Below are 13039 nucleotides of genomic sequence, written 5' to 3' on the forward strand. Positions count from 1 at the left end.
AGACGTCTACACGCAGCAGAATACGCCCCCCCCTCCCCCCCCCCCCCCCACCGATGCCAACAGAAAGCGTCCACTGCAGCTGCAATCAGCGGCTTCCTGCTAAACCCTGGGACACAGCTCGTGGAAGCTCCTTCGTCATTAACTGCTCTTCCCGTGGTAACGGAGCAAAACTTCCATTTTAAATTGGAAACGGCTTCAGGAGATTGGAAGGTTGTTCCTGTTCTTGGAACTTGTTATACACAACACTCCTATCTTGAAAATAAGAAGTGGCAAACGTTTTAGGCAGGAAGAACAAAGAAAAAGTTGATTGTGAGGACTCTGTCTCGTCAGCAGATGGGAAATTCCCAACACTGTAAACAGAAATGATTGGGTTTCCTTTGATAATTTCTCGACTGATTCACTGTCTCCCAGAGTGACTGGAAATCACTTCAGCGACCTAAAGGTGAGGTTAAAAATATGAAGATATGAAGGTTTAACCTTAAATCCCGGGACAAGTGCTGAATAGATTGTAATGTTTTGAAGGAATAACCAAAGTGAAAGATGTGAATGATGTTATTTGTGATTAGGAGGAATGAGCTGGATCCGAGCAAATTGCTGTGCCAGGTGAATTATGCTCAGAATGAAATGGCAAACTAATTCATCGTGTGCCAGGCCTGGCTATCTCAGTTCGGTGCAATGTGAGGTGTTTAATCAGAGAGTTGTGCGTCCTAGCCACATAATAGTCTTTTTCACTGTTTAATAGAGTTCCAGCTCTTCGTTCCACATGCAGTATTGAAACCCAACGCTGGTGGAGCGTTTTTGTTGCTTTCGTTGACAAATCTGTCCTGCTGCTTTGATTACATGTCGGTTTCTGAGTGAAAACTGGCTGCACTTTACTGGAAGCGCCAGAGACAACTTTATCAGTGCGGTTGAAAATAATATGAATGATGGCCATTTCAAAACGTGAGATTCCACTACATCCGTGCACCAACCAAAGTGTTCAAAGACACAGAACGTGAATGGCCATTTGTTAGTGATCTGACACAGACAGCTCAATGTCTCATGGGTCCTGAACAAAAATTAACTGATTCAGAATGTACTGATGGAAACGGAACTGAGCTCTCCCTGAACGTTTTGCAATTGTTCTTTTTTTGTGCTCATGTAAGTTTATGTAATGAACAGTTTATGGTCAGTAACGAGGGTGGGGGTGGGGAAGGATTGTGAGATTTCAGTGTGGGACAGACGTGATCTGATCGAACGGGTAAGTCAAATATTCCCAGAACTTGGGAAAGCTGATTGGTCCAGGATCACTCCCATCTTCTGTTTCAGAATCAACAAATGAAATTGCTGGACAATCTCAGCAGGTCCGGTCGCATGTTGAAAATGAAAACCGAATGAGATTTCGGGACTGGTGACACTTCTTTTTGTCCCTCCATGTCCCTCTGCCATTCTACAAACTTCCTTTTTATTGAATATGTCCTGACTTCAAACTTTATATTCAGCTTCGCTTTTATTGCTTCCTCTCCAACCATTTTCCCAGTCTCTAAAATTGTATCTTGCTTGTTCTATCTCTCACTTTGCCCAGGACTTCGAACTGAACAAATAACTCTGTTTCTATTTCCTTAGATACCAGATGGCCAGACATTGGAAGATATAGGAGGACAGTTAGCGCTTTCAGAATATCTAGTCTGCTCCGCCATTCGATCATGGCTAATATCGTTCTTTACCCCATTCTCCAGTCCTCTCCCTGTTACATTTACTCCCCGTGAATTTAGGATCCAGTCTTTTTCCCAGAGTGTGTCCTAATCCGTCCAAAAAACCCTCCACATGTGTTGGCTGCTCTTCCACCGTGTCTACGTCTCATCAATCTCTGTTCTGAGCAAAACAATCCCCGGTGGGGGACAGCTCGATCGGGTCTCTGACCCCACTGTGATCCTGCGGGGGAGCAGTAATCATCTTCATCTCCTATGGGAAGGATTGGCGCTTGAAAAAAAATGCACAGAAAGAACGATAGGCTTGTGTGTCAAGATATGTGGAGGTAATTGCTTTCTGACCTGGTCAGTAAACCTCACTCTGTATATCCCCGCCCATTCGACCTGTTGTGGTGAAAGGGAATACATTTCCAATTAATTGCCATCTACGCTTTTATTCGATATGTATTCTTCCTTGTTCTGAATATGCATGGATGGTTCCAGCACTGATGATCACCATTCCTAAGAGTGCATGCCGCGGGCCCTGATCTTTTCTGGAGAGTAGCAGTATCAGTTTGTGTGGAAGTGGCCCAGTTCAAAGCTGAGAAGAAACATTGTTGTTCCGTCTTTACGGACGACAGTCTTTCATATCGTGATCGATTGGGCTTTATTGCATTCTCATCAGCAAACCTTGTTTTGAATTTACTCGCCCAATACTACCCTAGTGGTGAAAAGAAGTATAATTCCGATTACCTGCTGCGTGAATTTCTTTTCAACTTTCTGTTTGCAGTGGTCCTGCCTATGTGGCGATGTCTATATCACTGATGGTCATCCTGTTTAAGAGTGCCATTACGTATTTTCCTCTGTCTCGGCGCTGCAGGGAAAAATGTCTGCCCCCTTTCGGCCAATATTTCCTGGATATTTCAAAATGGTATTCTTTATTTTTTCAATCATGTTCACTTTAAGGACTCAGTTACCGGGCACTGATCCTTTCTGTAACAACAGTACCGCATTTGCTTTACATGCGATGGTGGCCTGGATCAGTAACAAGGAGAGCATTCATTTCCTTCTGTCACAGCGAACACTGGATTCATGATGTTAGTCTCTGTCAAGTGCATCCGAAAATGTGCTCTGAAAGCTTTATTTAAACGCTGCCTGGCGTTTCTCAACCTGTCAACCGCGTTTCTCAACCTGTCAACCAAAACCAGAAATCCTCAGTCATAGTTTGGAGCAGTTCACATATTCGAATTTCGAAGCAGCAGACATAGATACAGTTCATTCAGTCAACAACAGGCATGAAAAGATTTACAGGCACAGATGAACTATCGACTCTTGTTCTCATACTGTTACTAATGTGGCCTGATGTCTTAACCATGCTGGAACTGAAAATGAGGAAAACACAGACAGGCTGCCGAATGACACAGTATTTTGTTTTCTTGTTCTCACAGAGTTCCAGGAAAGTATGACAGCGAGGGAGAGGAATGCCAGTCAAGTGCAGCTCTGGTGAAACACCTTCTGTCTGATTCAGTCATCAACAAGAAACGTGAATCCGACTAAAGCGGGAAACCTTTTCACACCTCGAACAAAGAGCAATCACGAACAGTGACCACTTCTTTGACATCTCAGATCGCCTTTGACCTTCCCTGAATATGTATTGAAACTAATTTTTGTACACCTCAAAGTGAGAACTGTTTGCTTTGCCGACAATAAGTGAGTCGCATGTCCCTGATTCCCACATAGGTTTCCAAATCAGCTTGCAGCCAGGTGGTAGTTACTCATGGCTCTGCTGGATAATGCATATTGTGGAGAAATAAAATGGAAGTTGGAACTCTTATTGGCTCTGGGTTTCGAATAATCTCGCTACGTGTTCTGCCATTCTCGGATTCCAGTGCTAAACCAGTTTTTCAGTTCATCCGAGCAGCAGGAGAGTCGGCGTTTCTGGCAGGAGCAGAATTCATCATCTCCAGTGATCACTTTATCTGCGGAGAGAAAGTGAACAAAGTTTCACACAGCGACTAATCGGAATTGCATTCCGTTTCAGCAAGGCAGCAGAGATGGGCCAGCAAATTCAAAGCCAGATTTGCTGATGAGAACAACACGCACGACCGCTCAGATAGAGCAATTCCTTTCCACCGCTTATTCTGCAGAACTGATGCAGTTGCTGTGAATATGCTGCAGGGTATCATCAGGTACATGCTCTTTGGTTTCCGGTTTTGGCCTGTGTGCTCGCGTGGCTGAGCAATCTGAGACTGTGATTTCAGATTCCACTTCTGAAGACGGCCTGTGTTTGCAACCCTGCGCGGCCACGTGTGCTAATGGAATAAGCTGGCAACGTTTTGCAGGGATGAGTTTTGTTAAAGTTGAACAGGAAAAAAACAGTCATTTCTTCTAACCCGGCTATGATGTAGCAGAGCAGAAAACAACCAACACGTCAGTGCCCACGCTGCTTTCCCCATCTGCTGTAGTTGTCACGTTCCCCTCCAACTCGAAAGGCCACCAGCATAATATGCAACTCAAAAGCAGGCTGCGACAAGCTTTCATGTTCCAGACAATTTGCACTTTTCACCGTTTTCTCTGAAAGTGAATGGAGATATATATTTCCCTGTTGATGTGAAATTAGGTTCTACATTGAATCTGCTCGCAGTTTTCTATTGTTGTTGCGAAAAGGAGGGAAATTGAGACATGAAACTTGGTTACTTTTCTCTAATTTCCTTAATTTCTGTCCTGAGGAGAGAGGCTGGTGATTGGCCCTCTCGATCCGGTGGAGACATCAGCCTAATTGTTACCCTCATTTAATCGAGACTGTAATTGGTAATCTTCACTTTTCATGGTTCATTGTTAGTCAGTTCTGATTCATGTTACTTGAGCACTTTACTGGAAGTACTGGTGCACTAAGGCGCCAGTACGTTGAAAGCACCATTTGGAATTGCCTCGCTGCCATTTGTGTGAGCAGCTCATGACCCAGACGACTCGCTCTGCCTCACAGACAGCATTCATGAGTCCGTGTGTCTGAAAATAGGTTCTCTTTGTCAGTTCTGCTTCTGTTCATGAGTTGTCAGTTTTTGGTTTCGCTCGAAAGCTGCGCGGGTAACATGATTTGTGAGGTATTTTCCGCAGCCAAAATCTCCCACTGAGAAGTTGGGAATGTGTCACGAAGAATGGTCATTGGCAGCCTAAAACCAGAAAAAACTTGATTCGTTGCTGTTTTAAATCAAACCAGGCTATGGGAGTTATCTCAAATGGAAGAGTACTTGCTTTGCATGAGATAGGTTGAGGGATTGGTGCCTGTATTTTCCATCTCTTTTTAGGGTGGCACCGTGGCTCAGTGGTTAGCACTGCTGCCTCACAGCACATTTTTCCACGTTTGATTCCTGTGCGTAGTTTGCACATTCTCCCTGCGTCTGCGTGGGTTTCTTCCCACACTCCGAAGATGTGCAGGGCAGGTGAATTTGTCATGCTAATTTGCCCATAACGATCGGTGCAATAGTTCGAGGGAAATGGGGCTGGGTGGGTTAATCTTTAGCGCGTCGGTGTGGACGAGTTGTGCGGAAGAGCCTGTTTCCATACTGAAGGGAATCTAATCTAACCATCTTCCAGAAAACTAATCCAACGCACTGACCAAGTAATAAGTGCCTATTCAAACTGATGATCGCCACTGCAGCATCTCAGAGGGGCTGAGCCCGTAATCAACCGCTCTATTTGCCAAATTTTCACGTTTATTCTTTTTCAACATTCCTGTCTGTATACAGATCCATGTGCCTTTGAAATGTTCAGAGTGGACCAGACTTCACCACTAAATCTGACAATTCATTCCAAACACGCAAAACTTTTTGTGTGAAAAAAAAATGTCCTTTAGATCCCTTTTAAATTTTACCACTCTCCCCTTAAAGCTGTGTCCCCTTGTTTTGAACTTGCCTGCCTTGGGAAGAAATATTCATTGACCATTTACTCTACCGTCTCACTCATATTTATATAAACCTCTGTAAGCCCATCCCTCAACCCTCAAGCTCCGGGGACAATTTTCAGCTTTACGCTACAGTCCCAACACTGTAAGCCTTGAAACATACTCACAGATATTATCGAACTTACACCAAGTTCGCCATTGAAAGTGCTGTAGTAAGTGCCTGAAGTGAGGCGATGCTGAAACACTAATCATGAAAATCGTGGTTGTGGGGGGTTGTGTGGCAGCGTGTCAGATGTGTCGAATGAGCTGTCTTTAAAGTATAACCTCGATCCAGTCATTGATTTGAATTCCGTTCACGACCAGAACCACAGGTGAAGTAGGGTACTCTGTTTTTCATGAAAGACCTATGAATATTGAGATGTCAGGATTTGATCCCATATTCGGCTGTGTTTTGACAGGAACTTTCACTAACTAAGGCAGAGGGACTGCCCAAGCTCAATGATTCAAAACCATGCGTACATTTACTTCACTGTTCGAACACAGGATCTCGGACTCATTTTTGTGTGTTTCACAGTTAGTCGTTGAAAATTTAAAACAACCTCCGGTTATGCAGAAGATTTCAAAGCTGGATATTCTCCACTGAAAATGCTTTTGTTTTAAACTGATAACTTAGCCTGTTTAAACTGACAGGATAACGAAGATACGTCCGTCCTCTTGGGCACCTTTAACCGCGTTAATATCCGCAAAGGGAAACTCACACTAAGAGGAATGGGCTCATTGTGGTGAATTGTTAAGGCGTGGTGAGTGAGTCAGAGTGAATAGTGGTCAGTAAATACTGACACTGACATTGCACGTTGCAACACCAGCTCCTCACTCACTTGCTGTCTCGTGCCTCCCAGACATCATTACCTTTCAAATTTTCCCCTCGTCCGTTCCACTTCTCAACTTATTCCCGACTGTTTGCAAGTGTTCCCTTAGAAACAGTAGCTTTAGGAAACGTATTATTGGGATAAAGTCATTACTCAATGGGATAGGATGCACCGTCAATCCCTCGTTACCCGAGAGATTGAGATTTTGAGTTACTCTGCAGAACCCTGGATGTCCTCAGTAGCGGGGTACAGGCATGATGTCAGAAGCAAGGATTTAGACTTCGTGACATTGAAGGAACAGCGAGATATTTTCAACTGGGAAACGCGAGATCCTTGGAGGGGTAATTGCGGTGATAGCTTTCGCTTGTTTTTGCTGCCATTGTTCTTCTAGACAGATGCTGATCGATCACTGAATTGTTCTGGCAGGATCCGTGTGTGTGTTCTGTGTGCAACCAGGATTTAGTCTTCATTCGGATAATTCACAAGAAGAGAATTAAATCTTCACTTCCTGACTGTGAAGTAAAGCCTGTTATGGGCAATGTAAACTCAGACCAGTGATAATGCAGTAGCATTTTGGACCTGATCTGTACAAATTCTTGTGCCTGTTCTTCACATCAAAATCGTCTTCTCAGCAGTGTTTCTCTCTCCAAGTTTCCACATCGGTTCATATTATCACCCTGGGGTTCAATGTGAAAAAGGCATTGTTGTGACAATCTGATGTTGTTCAGCAGATATACTGCAGGAAGTTAAGTAAAGACTGATGCTAACACGAGCTCGTTTTGAGCTATGCTGATGTGTCGGCAGCAAGAAAGGCATCGTTCAACTCACCTCATTCCGAATGACGGGGCTCAAAATGACCAGTGGTGTCTCGCTGAATTAGTTCAGGCTCTGGAATGAAAAAAACTTCAAATATGAAAGTACAATGAAAGGTAATGGTTTACAGAGCGGGGAATTCCAAGTGAAACAGTGACGGCGATTATGTTTGCTGATTTTTCATCTTCTGAATGCTGTTTCCCTGATGTGGACGTTTACATTACATAAAGACTAACTGTCACAGCTAAACCTGGTCTTTTAGTCAGTGACGGAATTGGTAACGCGCCTAATGTCGAGTTAGGGGAGTGTCGGTTCGCATTTAAAATCGTGAGGATGCAGCGTGCGAGAACATTCCTGTTGTCTGTCAGGAACGGAAGGGATTGGGTTTTCGAATTTACAGTTTCTTTCGTACACTTCGAATTCTAGCTCAGAGCGACGTCTCTCATTGTCTGTAGAACTGGCTTTGGTTTAACCAAAAGCTGCCTTTTGGCGGTTGAACTGGCAAGTTGGAGCGGGCAGTTAAAGTGAAGCACAAGGAGCTGGTCAAATCCTGAGAACTCTGCCACTCTCGGGGTATGTGTCTGTGTGTCTCTTTCTGTGGGAGTTACGACGTGGGTAATAACACAGTGTGACTATGTCAAACTTCAATCCCATTGTTGTGTCATCTAAGATCAAAGTGAGAACCTCACTGCCATTTGCACTGGAAACATCAGAACACATAAGTTTATGGACCAAAGCTGGAAACTGGGAATAGAATACATGAATGTCTTTAAACCAGACTGCACCATGGGCCAAATGGGCTTTTCCATTCTGCAAATCTTGAAGACGAGTAGAAACCAATCTGCAGTGAAACTGATCAGAAATAAAAGGGAAAAGCCATTTCCTTGAGAATAAATGCAAGAGCTTCTGTCTTCATTCCGTGTAATCTCGTAGTTAGGATTTGGAACTCTAACTGCCATGGCATTGGTTCTACTTTCGGACAGAATATTTTATTGTGCAAATATATCGTGGTACCAGTATTTCTGAACACTGGTCCGAACCTGGTAATGCTTGGTTTTGTGCCAGGTTATCAAAAATCAAAAAGATGCAGGTTTTGGAAATCTGAACTGAAAACGAGAATTGATAGTGAAACCCCTTACACCTGGCAACATCTGTGGAGAGAAACAGACTTTTTTTTAGATGGAAAGAAACAGTTATTGATAGAATTCTAGATTATACTGCTGGGAAAATGATAACCTTACCTGTCGAATCAGGATATTTATCAAAATCGGTCTTGAGCTTACAAACTTCGAATTTACAATTTTAAAATGAATTAAGCAGCTGTCATGATACTTTCATTTTCCTGAGCTGGTGGAAGGCTATGTTTTAATGGCTACATTTCCTTTGCTTTCTGTTATTTAGCAGTCACGTCGAATGGAGAATTGTTTCTTTCAGTGTCTACCTCAATATCTGTCTTTGTTTTGCTATATTTGTCTCTATCCTCCTGGGCCTTTTTCACATTCTCCGACTCTCTGCCTGTCCATATCCCTCATTTCCCATTTCTGCACTTTGCAAATTCTGACATTCAGAGACAGTTTGAGACTCGAACTGCTGAGAGGCTTTCTGGCGCCTGGCTGGAGTCGGTCGAAGTAGTCTCATATTCTCTGTATAATGCGTCTGTCACTTCGATCTGAGGAAAGGAGACATTTCTTCCTCAGAATCTAAAGACCCTTTCGAAATTAAAGTTGAATTCCTTATCCAACAGAAAAAAGAAAGTAATTACGCGATAGCTGAAGATGAACACGGATGCATTTACTGTTGGTGTACAACGGATGAATGGAGACAGCAGAGAATGAGGGTGATCATGTCGTGATGTCAGTGCCATTACCACAACATTCCCCGGGAATGCTCCAGTGTCTCCTGCCTCACCACTTAATTTCCACAAAACTTGGAATGAAGGAATGAGAATAAGAGGATGACAAGCAGAAGTGCTTGTGGAACTGCGGGAAGAATCTCCAGGTTAAAATAGTAGTTAAAAAGAGCAACATGCACTATTGGATTTAAACCAGGAAAATGAAGCCGGAACGCGAAATCAGAACATACAGCAATTCAAGCAGGACACTGAGTTTCTCAATCAGCAACACAATACTTGCGAGAAATAATGAGCTTTCAATGTAATGAGCAGGCACCAGTGTTTTGGGAGGTATTCTAACCAGCTAAGGCACGGCGCCAAGTTAAAAGCCAGATTTCTCGCCCATATGTGCAATTCCTGAACCACTTGATCACAGGAATTCGAAAATGCGTTTTCTGTATTAGTGTTGCTCAGTATGAATGGCAATCAAACTCTGCTTTTGCAAAAACAGACATGTGAGCGGCACGGTGGCACTGTGGTTAGCACTGCTGGCTCACAGCGCCAGAGACCCGCATTCAATTCCCGCCTCAGGCGACCGACTGTGTGGAGTTTGCATATTCTCCCCGTGTCTGGGTGCTCCGGTTTCCTCCCACAGTACAAAGATGTGCAGTTTAGGTGAATTGGCCATGCTAAATTGCCCGTAGTGTTAGGTAAGGGGTAGATGTAGGGGTATGGGTGGGTTGCCCTTCGGCAGGGAATTAACCACGTTAATACACACGCAGGGAATTTCAAACCAAGATGAACAGGCTCATTGTGGTGAATTGACAGCAGTGGTGTTTGAGTCATTGCAAACAGTGAGCAGGAAATGCTAACCAATAAGACTGACACTGAGTCTTGCACCACCAGCTCCACATCTTGTGTCATGTCTCCTCGGCATCAGTGCATTTGACTTTAATTTTTCTCCCCTGCACCTCTTCTCAAGTTATTCCCGACCGCTTACAGGTGTCGAATTAGAACATGCAATTATTAGAAATACATTTCTGTGACATAGTTGTCTTTCAATGCGATAAGATTCACTACCCATCCCTAATTACCCCAAAGATGTAGGGGACGAGTTACTTTTGTTAACTCCTCAAATTCTTTGTATGGAGGTACTGACAAGAAACCGCTAGAGATGGATTTCCTGCATTGCAAAACGCAGACCGACTCCAATCTGCTAACGTAACTCACCCAGAGAAGAGCAGATGGACCCCACTCTGTGAATGTAACTCAACCAGGGAAGAGCAGTCTGACATCACACGATCAATCTAACTCAACTAGGAAATTATGGCGTGACTGCACTCTGTCAATGAAACTCACCCAAGGAAGAGTAGACTGACGCCACTCTGTCAATGTTAGTCATCCAGGGAAGAGCAGACTGACCCAACACTTTATATGTAACTCACCCAGCAAAAGGCAGACTGACACCATTCAGTCAGTAGAATTTACCCAAGAAAGAGCAGACTGATGCCACTCTGTCAACGTAACTCACTCAGGGAAGAGCAGGCTGTACCCATTCTGTCTATGTCACTCATCCAGGAAAGAGCAGGCTGATCTGATTCTGTCAATGAAACACAAGCAGGGAGACGAGCCTGACCCCACTCTGTTAAAGTAACTCACTCAGAGAAGAGCAGACTTATTCCATTCTGTCTATCTGAATCATCTAGCGAAGACAGTAATGAAACCATACTTTCTGTTAAACTCAGAGAGAGAAGGGCAGACTGTCACGACTCTGAGAAAGTAACACGCCCGTGGAGGAGCAGACTGACATCACTCTCTTAACTTAGCTCACCCAGGAAAGAACAGAGTGAGTGCACTCCGTGATATTACTCACTAAGAAAGGAGCAGACTGACCACATTCTGTGAATATGACTCTCCCAGGGAAGAGCAGATGAAGCCCAATCTGTCAATGTGACTCTACCAGGGAAGAGCACTCTGACTTCACGCTATCACTTTGACACAACGAAGAAATTGCAGACTGACCGCATTCTGTCAAGGAAATTCACTCAGGAAAGAGCAGACTGACGCCATTATATCAATGCAACTCACCCAAGGAAGAGCAGACTGATCCCACACTGTCCAAATATCTCAATCCGTGAAAAGCAGACTGATACCATTCTGTTAATGTAACTCGCACAGGAAAGAGTAGACTGACGCCACTCTGTCAATGTAATTCACTGAGGGAAGAGCAAACTGACGCCACTCATTCAGTGTTACTGACCCAGGGAAGAGCAGACTTACCCCACACTCTCAGTGTAACTCAGCAGACTGATCCCACACGGTCAATATAAGTCGTTCACTGAAGAGCAGTCTGACCCCACTCTGTAAATGTAAGCAGACTGTCCCCATTCTGTTAATGTAACTCGCACAGGAAAGAGTAGACTGACGCCACTCTGTCAATGTAACTCACTGAGGGAAGAGCAAACTGACGCCAATCAGTCAGTGTTACTGACCCAGGGAAGAGCAGACTGACCCCACACTCTCAGTGTAACTCAACAGACTGATCCCACATGGTCAAAATAAGTCGTTCATTGAAGAGCAGTCTGACCCCACTCTATAAATGTAATTCACTCAGGGAAGAGCACACTGATCCCATTCTGTCTATGTCACTCATCCAATGAATGAACACTAACCCCAGTCTACCAATGTAACTCCACAGGGAAGAGCAGAAGGAGGCCAGACTGTCTACATAAATTATGGAGGGAAGAGTATACTGACCCCGCTCTTTCTGTTTCACTCAGGCAGGGAAGTGCAGACTGTCACCACTCTGTGAAAGAAATTCGCCCAGGGAAGGGCAGACTGACCCTACAGTATCTGCGTGACTGACACAGGTAAGAGCAACTAACCCAACTCTGTCAATGTATCTCCCTCAGAGAAGAATACCCTGACCCCTCTCTGTCCATGTAGCTCACCCAGGAAACAGCAGACTAACCCCACTCTGTCTATTTAAGTTCACAAAAATCCTCTGAAATACGTCCTATCCAGATACTCTCCACATCCCTGTCTCTGTAACCGTGTACGTTCAATGGCGATTCCAAATAACCTGCAAATGTTTAAAATGTGGCAGCAAACCAGAGCAACCACACAGAAATTGGGCGAATGTGCAAACTTCCATCAGGCAGTCACCGAAGCCTGGAATGGAAACCACACCCGACAGCAGTCGTGATTATAAAATGGCTGAACAGAAACCTAGCAAAAAGAATAGCGTCCCTGTGTGTGTGGCAACGATTCTGAGTATTAACGAAGCCCCCCTTACTGTAGTTAATTTCCATTTTCATCACTGCCAACCTTCTTCAAAGCAAAGCACGCACTTGCTTTTTTCAGACTTCCTCCATCCCGTTTTCATCCTGCTTTTTTACTTAATTTTACTTAAACGTAGTTTACTTTACAAACTACGTCATAACAGGTTGAAAAATCAATTCTTCAATGTATAATTTCAGTTACATCACACTGCAAATTTTTGCTGTAAATTCTGTGTTACGTTCGAGCCCTCCACAATCACCTGATGAAGGAGCGTCGCTCCGAAAGCTGGTGTGCATCCAATTAAACCTGTTGGACTATAACCTGGTGTTGTGTGATTTTTAACAAAATAAGGAGGTTTACAATGGCAGGAAGAGGTTTCGGTCAGCTGGAGAGGATGGATATGAATGAAGACACAAATGGGAAGGGTTGTTAGGAATGTCAGGTGCTACGGATACATCATGGTCTGATCTGGAGCAGTTAACGCAAATTACGAAACTTAAGAACAGGCAGTGTTTTCACAGAGAGGGAGGACCATAAAGCCACTGGATGTTACAGAAAAGTGGACAACTGTAGGGCATAGAGGATTTCAGGGAGATGATTAGGTTAGGAAGGATGGAATATGGGCGAATATTCTGGAATAAGGTCTTGGTAGGATGAGGAGTATTGCAGA

This window comes from Chiloscyllium plagiosum, unplaced genomic scaffold (genome assembly GCF_037043375.1).
Source record: "Chiloscyllium plagiosum isolate Xiang-an unplaced genomic scaffold, Cpla_swu_hap1 HiC_scaffold_50, whole genome shotgun sequence".
In the NCBI taxonomy this organism is placed as follows: domain Eukaryota; kingdom Metazoa; phylum Chordata; class Chondrichthyes; order Orectolobiformes; family Hemiscylliidae; genus Chiloscyllium; species Chiloscyllium plagiosum.